Genomic DNA, 9,400 nt, shown 5'->3' on the forward strand with positions numbered 1-9,400 from the left:
ATCTACTTGTCATGTTGGAGATTTTCCTCTGTGTCTTTCAATTTATTATAGACAACAATATCCCTCTGAAAATAACTTTTGATATATCTTATGACATCCATTGCTGTACATATCTAACATGGAAACAGGGGAACAGGTGGCTTAGGTTTCCCCTGATTGGTGGAAATGAGGGTTGGGAGATTCACTCAGACTCAATCACACCCCAGCAGCAAAGTAAGCCCTCTCCAGTTGAGACATAAGGAGTGACATGTTCTCTTGGAAGCAGACTATTAGAGGAGGGCTGGAGGTAAAGGTTTAGGCAGACCTTAGATGATCTCATACAAATTAACAGCAACACTATATAATGATCCAGAAGTGGAGGAGGATATAGAACAAATTACATTTAAAAGTAGGACTATGCTTTCTGATGTGCATCTAAACACCCCAAACAAAAGGTACCTCTTTGTGGTCCTGAATGCTGTTGGCCAACTTGTTTTTCTGTGACTTCAGACTTCTGTGGAACAAAAATTCTTGGATAGATATATAAGGGTAAAAGACAAACAGACATTCAAATAGAAAATACTGAACCTGATAACAGAAGTATTCAGGAATCCTATAGAATAATAATGGTGTAGATTTTCTGAACATAAATAAAATTGAAACTGACCCTTGTATGAGAATAAAGTTCTGTTTATTAGTGAAAGTGACATAGAAGTGGTTAAAAAAAGAGCAACAGGTTTTCTCTGATAAAAAATCAAAAAGAGACCTCAAGAAATAAGATGCATCCTATTCTAACCCAGGGAACAGAAAAGTCCAATGAAGAGCAGCTATCTCTACAGAAGATGTTGGCAAACAAGTATGGCAAGAAGTTTTCCTTTTAGCTAACTACATCTTGTCACGAGGTGGCCTGTTCAAAAGCTGAACTGTGCTTGAACTTAGGGCCAGCAGCAGGATTGCTAACATAATCACAAAAATGGTTGCTAAGATAGTTTACTGCCAGATGTGGGTGAAAATCTTCTGGCTATACACCAATGGAAGGATGTCCTAAATAGAAGCCAGACTGCAACAGGAGAAAGTACAGCTAAGATTAAAGAACTGGATTGAATGATAGATGACTTGTCCCCTGATCCTCAAGTTCCTTTCAATTGGTCTGAAGAAAAAATTTCTGACTTATGTGCTTATGCTACTATCACAATGGCTGCTGATTTTTTTTTTAACATAATCCCACAGATGCTTTATTTAAAACACTCTATAGAATTACTCAAAACCTGAATATAATGTATTTATCAATAGTGAAAAGACTAAATTTCACACATAGTTATAACATTTGTAATGTAATATGAAATGTCTATTTAGACACCACATACGAAGCTTGCAAGAGTTTTTGATTTTCCCTAAATGATCGAGTGAAACTCAGAGGTGGCAAAATGAAGTTTATTGTAGAGCCAATTGAAGCTTCTTTCCCCCAGTTCCTTTTTTATGAATGTATACAAAAGTCAGAAATCTGGAAGATTATTACTGCCTCAGTAAATTGAGTGTTTATTTGAACAGGACTGAAAATATTCCCCTAAATTTGCCCATAAATGACTATTAGAGTAATAGATGAATACTTAAAATATATAATAAATTGCTCAGATTAACAGAAGAGGAAATAAAATCCATAAACTACTCTATTTTAAAAAATAATTTGAACAAGTCATCATTGAACTACCTTGGGGAAAAAAAAATCTTAAGGGACAAATCGATTTATAAAGTGAATTTTTATAACAAGTGCAATACTATAAACTTTTTGGAAAGTTGGGTTTTATATGTTAAATTTTCTACTGAGTTTGGTTTGGTTGAGACAAAGTCCTGAAAATCTGCAGGTTCATTGAAAAATGATTTTCCCTCCAAAAAATCACTTTTTTCATTCAATATTATAGTTTATTTTTCTGGATATGATATTTTTGGTTAAAAACCTCGTTCTTTAGATTGTTGATATATATTTCTGTTGTAGCTTCTGATAAATCCTTTACAATTCTAATTGTGGCTCCAGCATATTTGAATTTTAGGTTGTTGTTGTTACTGTTTCTTGAAAAATTTTCTTTTTGATAGGAGGGGTTTCAAAATTTGACAACAATATTCCTATATATTTTCCATGTAGCTTCTCTTTGAGGTGGTGATTAGTGGATTTTTTTTTCTATTCCTACTTTCTCCTTATGATCTATCACTCCAAGAAAATTTTCTTTGATTATTTCTTGCATTGTTGTGTCAAGGTTCTTTTTTTGATCACAGCTTTTTGATAGTTCAATCATTCTTATATTTTCTCTTAATCTGTTCAAAAGATCTGTTCTTTTTCTTAAGTTTTAACATTCTATTTTATTATTTTTGTTATTTTTTGTTCTTATAACTTTACTGATTTCCCTTTGTCCAATTCTAGTTCTCAAAAATTTATTTTTCTTTTTTAAGACTGTATCTCCTTTTCTAGTTGGTTAGCTTTCTTTTCATAATCTTCTTTCTTTCTCTTGATGGCTTTTTTTTTTTATTACAATTTCTCTCATAAGATTTTTTGAACTCTTTTTTTGAGCTCTATAAGTTTTTTCTGGGCAGGTAGGCATTTAATGTTTTTTTTTTTTTTTTTGTTTTTTTTTGTTTTTTTTTTTTTTTTTTTTTACACTTCACAGTCCTTCTCTGAAGATGAACTCCTATTTTTCTTATTCCCAAAGTAATTTTCTTTAGTTGGATCTTTGTTCTTCTCCTGTTCACTTTTTTTTAATGAAAATTATTTGTGTAAACACCTTAAATCCTAAAGTTGGGGGAGATGGTGCCCCTAACTTCAATTCAGTTCTCCCCTCTAACCTGAAATCCCAAATCAAAAGCTTCCCCCTCCTGTTAGTGCTAGCAATCAGAATTATCCCTGCTCCACTGTTTCTGCACTTACAGGGTGTGCTGATTTCCTTTCACTGAGGGCTGCATGCATCTTAGCAGCACAATGAGGTCTAGCACAATGAGGTTCTCTTAGTCTTCCTGGATTCAGCCTCTTCTCAGGCTATGCAGGAGGTGAAAGTTCTTGTGATTCTAGCTGAAGCTCCCTCTGAACCCAGATGAGACTCCCTGCTTGCTGCTTCTGTGCAAGTAATCTGGAGGTATTTACTATTCCTGAATCTTCTTGGGTAATTTCAGAAGGACTCCTGTTCTGCCCCAAGACATGTTTTTCACTGGTCTATATTCGCTCTGAGGCACAATTTCATTCTGTTCTAGGAAGAATATGGAGAGCTTGGAATTTTCTGACCTAGTCTGACATTTTCCCAAAACTCTCCTCCCCCCAAAGCCTGCATTTATTTTCTTGTTAAAAAAAAATCTCATTTATTTATTTGATATTTTCCCCAGTTACATTTAAAACATTAAAAAAAATTTTTTTTAACTTCTGAGCTTCAGATTCTCTCCCTTATCACCAGCCCCAACCCCTATGAAGAAATTACATGTGAAGTTATGCAATACATTTTTATAAAAGTCAGGAAAGAAAACATGTCTCCCAGCCTAATTAAAAAAAGAAAACTCAATGAAAATAAAGTGAGGGGGGAGGGAGAAAGAGAGAGAGACACTCAGAGAAAGAGACAGAGAGAGAGAGAGAGAGAGACAGAGAGAGAGAGAGACAGAGAGAGACAGAGAGAGAGAGAAGGAAGAAGGGAGGGAAGAAGGGAAGGAGGGAGGGAGGGAGAAGGAGAGAGAGACAGGAGGGAGAGAGGAAGAGAAAAAGATTCAGTCTGTATTCAGAGGCAATCAGTTTCTTCTCTAGGTATGGATAGGATTTTTCATAAGTCCTTCAGAACACTCATGGATTATTACATTGCTGAGAATAGCAATCATTTACAGTTGGTCATCTCAGAATATTGCTAATACATTTCACTTTGCTTGAATTCATGGAGGACTTCCTAGGGTTTTATTTTCCCAAGAGCATTCTGCTTATAGTTTCCTATAGAACAACAATATTACATGATATTCATAAATCACAATTTATTCAGCCATTCCCCAACAGATAGGCATCCCCTCAATGTCTAATTCTTTGCCCTAGGAAGAGAGCCTGCATTTCTTTTTTTTTCTTTTCTAAAATTTATTTTATTAAAAAAAAAGTAAGAAAAACAGAAAAGGAATACAAAACAAAATAAAGTAAACAAAAGAGAACATTGTCATGTACCTAGCAGAACATCAGGGAGGATTCAAACTATATAACAACAAATTACCAGATCAAGAAAGTATATATGTATAAATACAAATATATATTTGTTAGTAGAAGAAATTATATTCATGAATGTCCATTTTTTCTTTACTTCCTTGTAAATTTTTCTTTGGTTCTCTGCTTCATATCTTATTTACTTTATTCTTTTTCACCCTTTCAACCTCCTCCAACCCCAAGCAAGTACAGTTAAGAAAAGTAGATATCTACATACTTACACATACTCACATATGCTCTCTCTCTCTCTCACACACACACACACATACACACACATACACTCCACATACACAAACATATCTTTCCTATCCCTGGTGACTTTTTAATTAAATTATGCTCCATAACTTGCCTGGCTACTACTTAAACTCTCTCCCAAAAATCCCTCCCTTGTCTTTTTCCCTCATTTTTTGCTTCTCCATCCACTCAATCCTTTCCCCTTATTTCTTTATAGATTTTGAAGGGTACTATACCCTTCATGATACACACACACACAGTATTGCCTATTGAACCCATTCTAGATGTGAGTAGGTTATCAGAAGTATAAGTCCTCCTCCCCCCTCAAATGCCCCTGTTTCTATTCTTCCTCTGCACCTGTTTGTATAATGATTACTATTTTTCCCTTAATTCTGACAATCTTTCTTTTGAGTTGCCCTATTGTTGATGTGAATCTTAAATATACAGTATACCTTTCCCATGTAAAAAAAAAAAAACAAACAAGTTGTCAATGTTTAAACAGTTTATGTTGAGTTTCTTAAAATTGATTTTTGATATTGGCCCTTATATGTTAAATTTTCTCTTAAGTTCCAGTTTGATTGACAAAAAGTCCTGAAAATCCACAAGTTCATTGAATATCGATTTTTCCTCATTCAAAATTATAGTCAATTTGGCTGCATATGATATTTTTGGTCACAGGCCTAGTTCTTTTGATTGTAGGTAAATATGATTCCAGGATCTGAGATCTTTTATTGTAGCTTCTGATAAATCTTGTACAATTCTAATTGTAGCTACAGCATATTTGAATTGTTTTTTTCTTGTTTCTTGCAAAATTTTCTCTTTAATCTGGGGGTTTTGAAATTTGGCAATAATATTCCTATGTGTTTTCCACAAAGGATTTCTTTGAGGAGGTGATCAATGAATTTTTTTCTATTTCTATTTTCCCTTCATGTTCTATCACTCCAGCACAATTTTTTGGATTATTTCCTGCATTATTTTGTCAAGGTTCTCTTTTTGGTTACAGCTTTCAGGGAGTTCAATTATTCTTACATTTTCTCACATTATTCTTACATTTTCTTACACTTCTTACATATTCTTACATTTTTTTGATATGTTCTCCAAATCTGCACTTTTCTTATAACATGTTTCATATTCTGTTCTATTTTTTTATTTTTTTTTCAATTATTTTGTTATTTTTAGGTCTCTCACAGCTTCACTGACTTCCCCTTACTCAATTCTAATTTTATTTTCTTTATTAAAGCTTTTTTATTTTTCAAAACATATGCATGGAAAGTTCTTCAACTTTAGTCCTTGCAAAACCTTGCATTCCATTTTCTCCCCCATTTCTCCACCCCTTCTCCTAGATGGCAAGTAGTTCAATATATATTAAAAATAGCAGAAATATGTTAAATTCAAAATATGCATACATATTTATACAATTATCTTGCCACACAAGAAAAAATCAAATCAAACCAGAAAAAAAAGAGAAACAAAATAAAATACAAAAAGAGTGAAAATGTTATGTTGTGAACCACACAGTTCTCTCTCTGGGTCACTGTACCTCTTTTTCTAGTTGGTTAATTAATTTTTTTCATAATCTTCTTGTTTTTTTTAGAGGATGTTTTCCCTCTCAGTCTCTCATTTGATTTTTAAATTTTTTTCTGAGTTCTTCTCTAAATTCTCTCTGGGCAGGGAGCCAGTTCACATTTGAAGATGAATCCTGATCTTCCCTGTTCTCATAAAATATTTCAATGGTGAGGTTCTTTCTTCTTTGCTAGTTCACTTTTTTAAAATAAGAGGTATTAATGTAAGTACTTCTAATTATGGTATGGGAGAATGGTGCCTCAAGTTTCCCTTCAACTCTCTACTTTGATCAGAAAATCCAAACTAAGACCTCTTTGATGGCTGACCACAAAGACTGCTAAAAACCAAACTGATAGTGGGGAATTTCCATCTAGATTCTAATTATTACCACCTATATCATGTGCCTTAAGGAACATTGAGGCAAAAATCTGCAAACAGAAATTGGAGAAGATATACAAATCAAAATATATACCAGACAATACTCAAAGTAAATAAGTTCTCTCCCTATGAGAATGAAACATTGTGGGAGTGGTCAAGATGGCAGAGTAAAGACAGAAACTCACCCAACCTCTTCTCTCAAATCACCCCAGATTCCTTTAAATAATAATACTAAGCAAATTTTAGAGCCCACTGGTGGTTTCCAGACCTCTCAAGTGTGTCATCAAAGATGGCTTGGAAAGTCAACAGAAAAGGTCTTGGACAATAGAATGGGAGTCCAGCCTGCAATCCCAGCCACCAGCATGGCACCAGCCCCATCCCTGGCCCCAGAACTAGCAAAGCAGGACCTCTGAATCAGCAATAGCACTGATGGTTTCTAGACCTCTCAGCCCAAAGACATCAAAGGTAACTTGGAAGTTTAGCAGAAAAGTTTTGTCAGTAGGGCTAGAAGACCTTGGAAAACGAGCAAACTAAGAGTAAGCGTGTACAGTGATGGTGTTGGCAGCTTTTGAAGATCTCACCTCAGAGGAGGTCTCTTTGTTAACATTGAAGAAGGATTCTGTTGCTTTAGCACACTAGATCTTGCAGCTACAGTGGGGCATGGACACTCCTAACAGTTCAAAGGCAGAAAAGGGTGCTTATAAGTCAGGTTCCTATAAGCTTCTCTATAAGACCTATAAGGTCTGGGACAACACACCTTGCACTCTGGAAACAAAGCCCTACTTAAACAAAGAGCTAAAAGCTGAGTAACAGGCTGGGGAACAGACAATAGAAAAATTTTCTGGCCTTTGAAAGTCAGTACAGTGACAGGAAAGATCAAAACTCACTCAGAAAAAGATAACTAAGTCAAAAACTAAATCGAAAGGCTCCAAGAAAAATAATGATTGGTCTCAGGCTTTGGAAGAGCTCAAATGGGATTTTGAAAATCCAGTAAGACAAATAAGAGGAAAAAATTGTGCAAAAAAAAAAAATACAAAAGGCTGTAGAGGGCTGCAGAGAGTGGAGGAACTCTGGGTAAGGTATAAGACCCTTTAGCCCAGAGGGAACCTACTGACAATGTATGGTTTAGCTCCCCACCTCCCTTTGATGTTCTCAAAGTCCTTCCTGAGAAGTCAAGGAGGATATGACCACCTGTGTTCTACTTGAAGCAAGGGATACTTACAGTAAAGAAAGGCATTTACATATCAATAGCAGGGTGCTTATAGTTAACACTCAGTTAACAATTAACACTCAGTGTGATGTGATAATATAATGGTTCTCTAGTTGACACATGCTTAGTGTGCTGTAATGATGTAATCATACTAAGGTATTTAAGGGCTAAAGGACCGGAAATAGAGAAACTCCATCTTTGACTATCCATTTGGCTTTCCTGCCTCCTTCACTCCTCCACTAAAACCAACGCAGGTGAGATTTCATTTTTGAGATTAACAATTTGATTTTCCTCTTTCCTTTTTATGCTTCTCTTGAGTTCTATATTTGGAGGTCAAATTTTTTTGTTTAGCTCTGCTCTTTTCATCAAAAATAAATGGAATTCACCAGTTTCATTGAATGTCCATCTTCTTCCCTGAAAGAAAATGCTCAGCTTAGCAGGGTAATTTATTCTTGGCTGCATTCCAAAATCCTTTGCCTTTTGGAATGTCAGATTCCAGATCCTTCAGTCCTTTAAAGTGGAAGCTGCTAGGCTGAATAATTCTTATTGTGGCTCCTCAGTATTTGAATTGTTTCTTTCTGACTGCTTCTAATATTTTTTTCCTTGGTCCCATAGTTCTGAAATTTAGCCATGATATTCCTGGGGTTAATTTTGGGATCTCTCTCAGGAGGTGTTTGGTGAATTCTTTCAATGGTCTATGACCTTCTGATTCTATGACATCTGGGCAGTTCTCTTTGATGATTTCCTGAAAAATATTGTCTAGGCTCTTTTTTTCATCATGGATTTTAGGAAGTCCAATAATCCCTAAATTGTCTCTCCTAGATCTATTTCCCAGGTCAGTTGTTTTGGCAATTAGGTATTTTCTATTTTTTCTACTTTTTTTCTTTTCTTTTCTTTTCTTTTTTTGGTTTTGCTTGAGTTATTCATTTCCATTTGTTCAGTTCTGAATTTCAGTAAATTATTTTCTTCATTTACTTTTTTACTTATTTTTGTATTTGTCCAATTGGATTTTTAAATAAATTGTTTTGTTCTATGGAATTTTTTTTTCCATTTCACAAATTCTGTTTTTCTGCAGAGTTATTTCCTTTTTCTATTTTTATCAAATCTATCTTTTAATGAATTATATGCCTTTTCCAAACCCTCTTGCAAAGCTTTCATTTCCTTTCAACCATTTTTCTTCCCAGCTCTCTTTTAAGATCTTTTTAAAATTTCTTCTAGGAGAGCCTTGTGTGATGGGGACTAGGTTAAATTACCCTTTGGAGCTTTATCTGGAGATGATCTGCTTTTAGTCTCCTCAGGGTTTGAAATCTGTTCTCTTTTACCATAAAAGCTGTTTATGGTCAGAGTTCTCTTTACTTTTTTACTCATTAAAAAAAAATTAATGTCTGCTTCTAGGGCAGGGGAGGTTTTCTAAGCTTCCTGTACAAGGGGCAGCTTCCTCTATAAGTGGTTGAGGCTGTGCTGGATCCCATGAGATTCTGGCATTTTGGGGTTCACTATTTATCTCTTGTGTTTGTGTTGGATGTTTTATAACTTCTCTGCTAATCTACTGGCTTGCAACCAGGGCAGAGCGGCCAATACTGCTGTAGATTCCTATAGATTCTCCACCTCATAGAGTCTGTACCACCCTGCAGAGTCTACACTAGTCCATGGAATCCACACTGCCCTAGGAATCTGCACTGCCTGTGCTGGCATCTGTGTTCAGCCTGCTTATGCTTGGCTGTCTCCCTACCATTCCTGATTGAAACAGACTTTTCTGGTGATTTTCGAAATTATCTTCTGCTGGTAATTTGTCAATATTTGTGGATTCTGCTGGTCCAGAG

At 35.2% G+C, this 9,400-nt stretch overlaps 1 pseudogene; it reads left to right on the plus strand.

Annotated features, from left to right (window-relative positions):
• Positions 1-309: 309 nt before the first annotated feature.
• LOC100917506 lies at positions 310-1,514 on the plus strand (annotated as a pseudogene).
• The last annotated feature ends 7,886 nt before the right edge of the window (positions 1,515-9,400 follow it).

This window comes from Sarcophilus harrisii, chromosome 3 (genome assembly GCF_902635505.1).
Source record: "Sarcophilus harrisii chromosome 3, mSarHar1.11, whole genome shotgun sequence".
NCBI classification, from domain to species: Eukaryota; Metazoa; Chordata; class Mammalia; order Dasyuromorphia; family Dasyuridae; genus Sarcophilus; species Sarcophilus harrisii.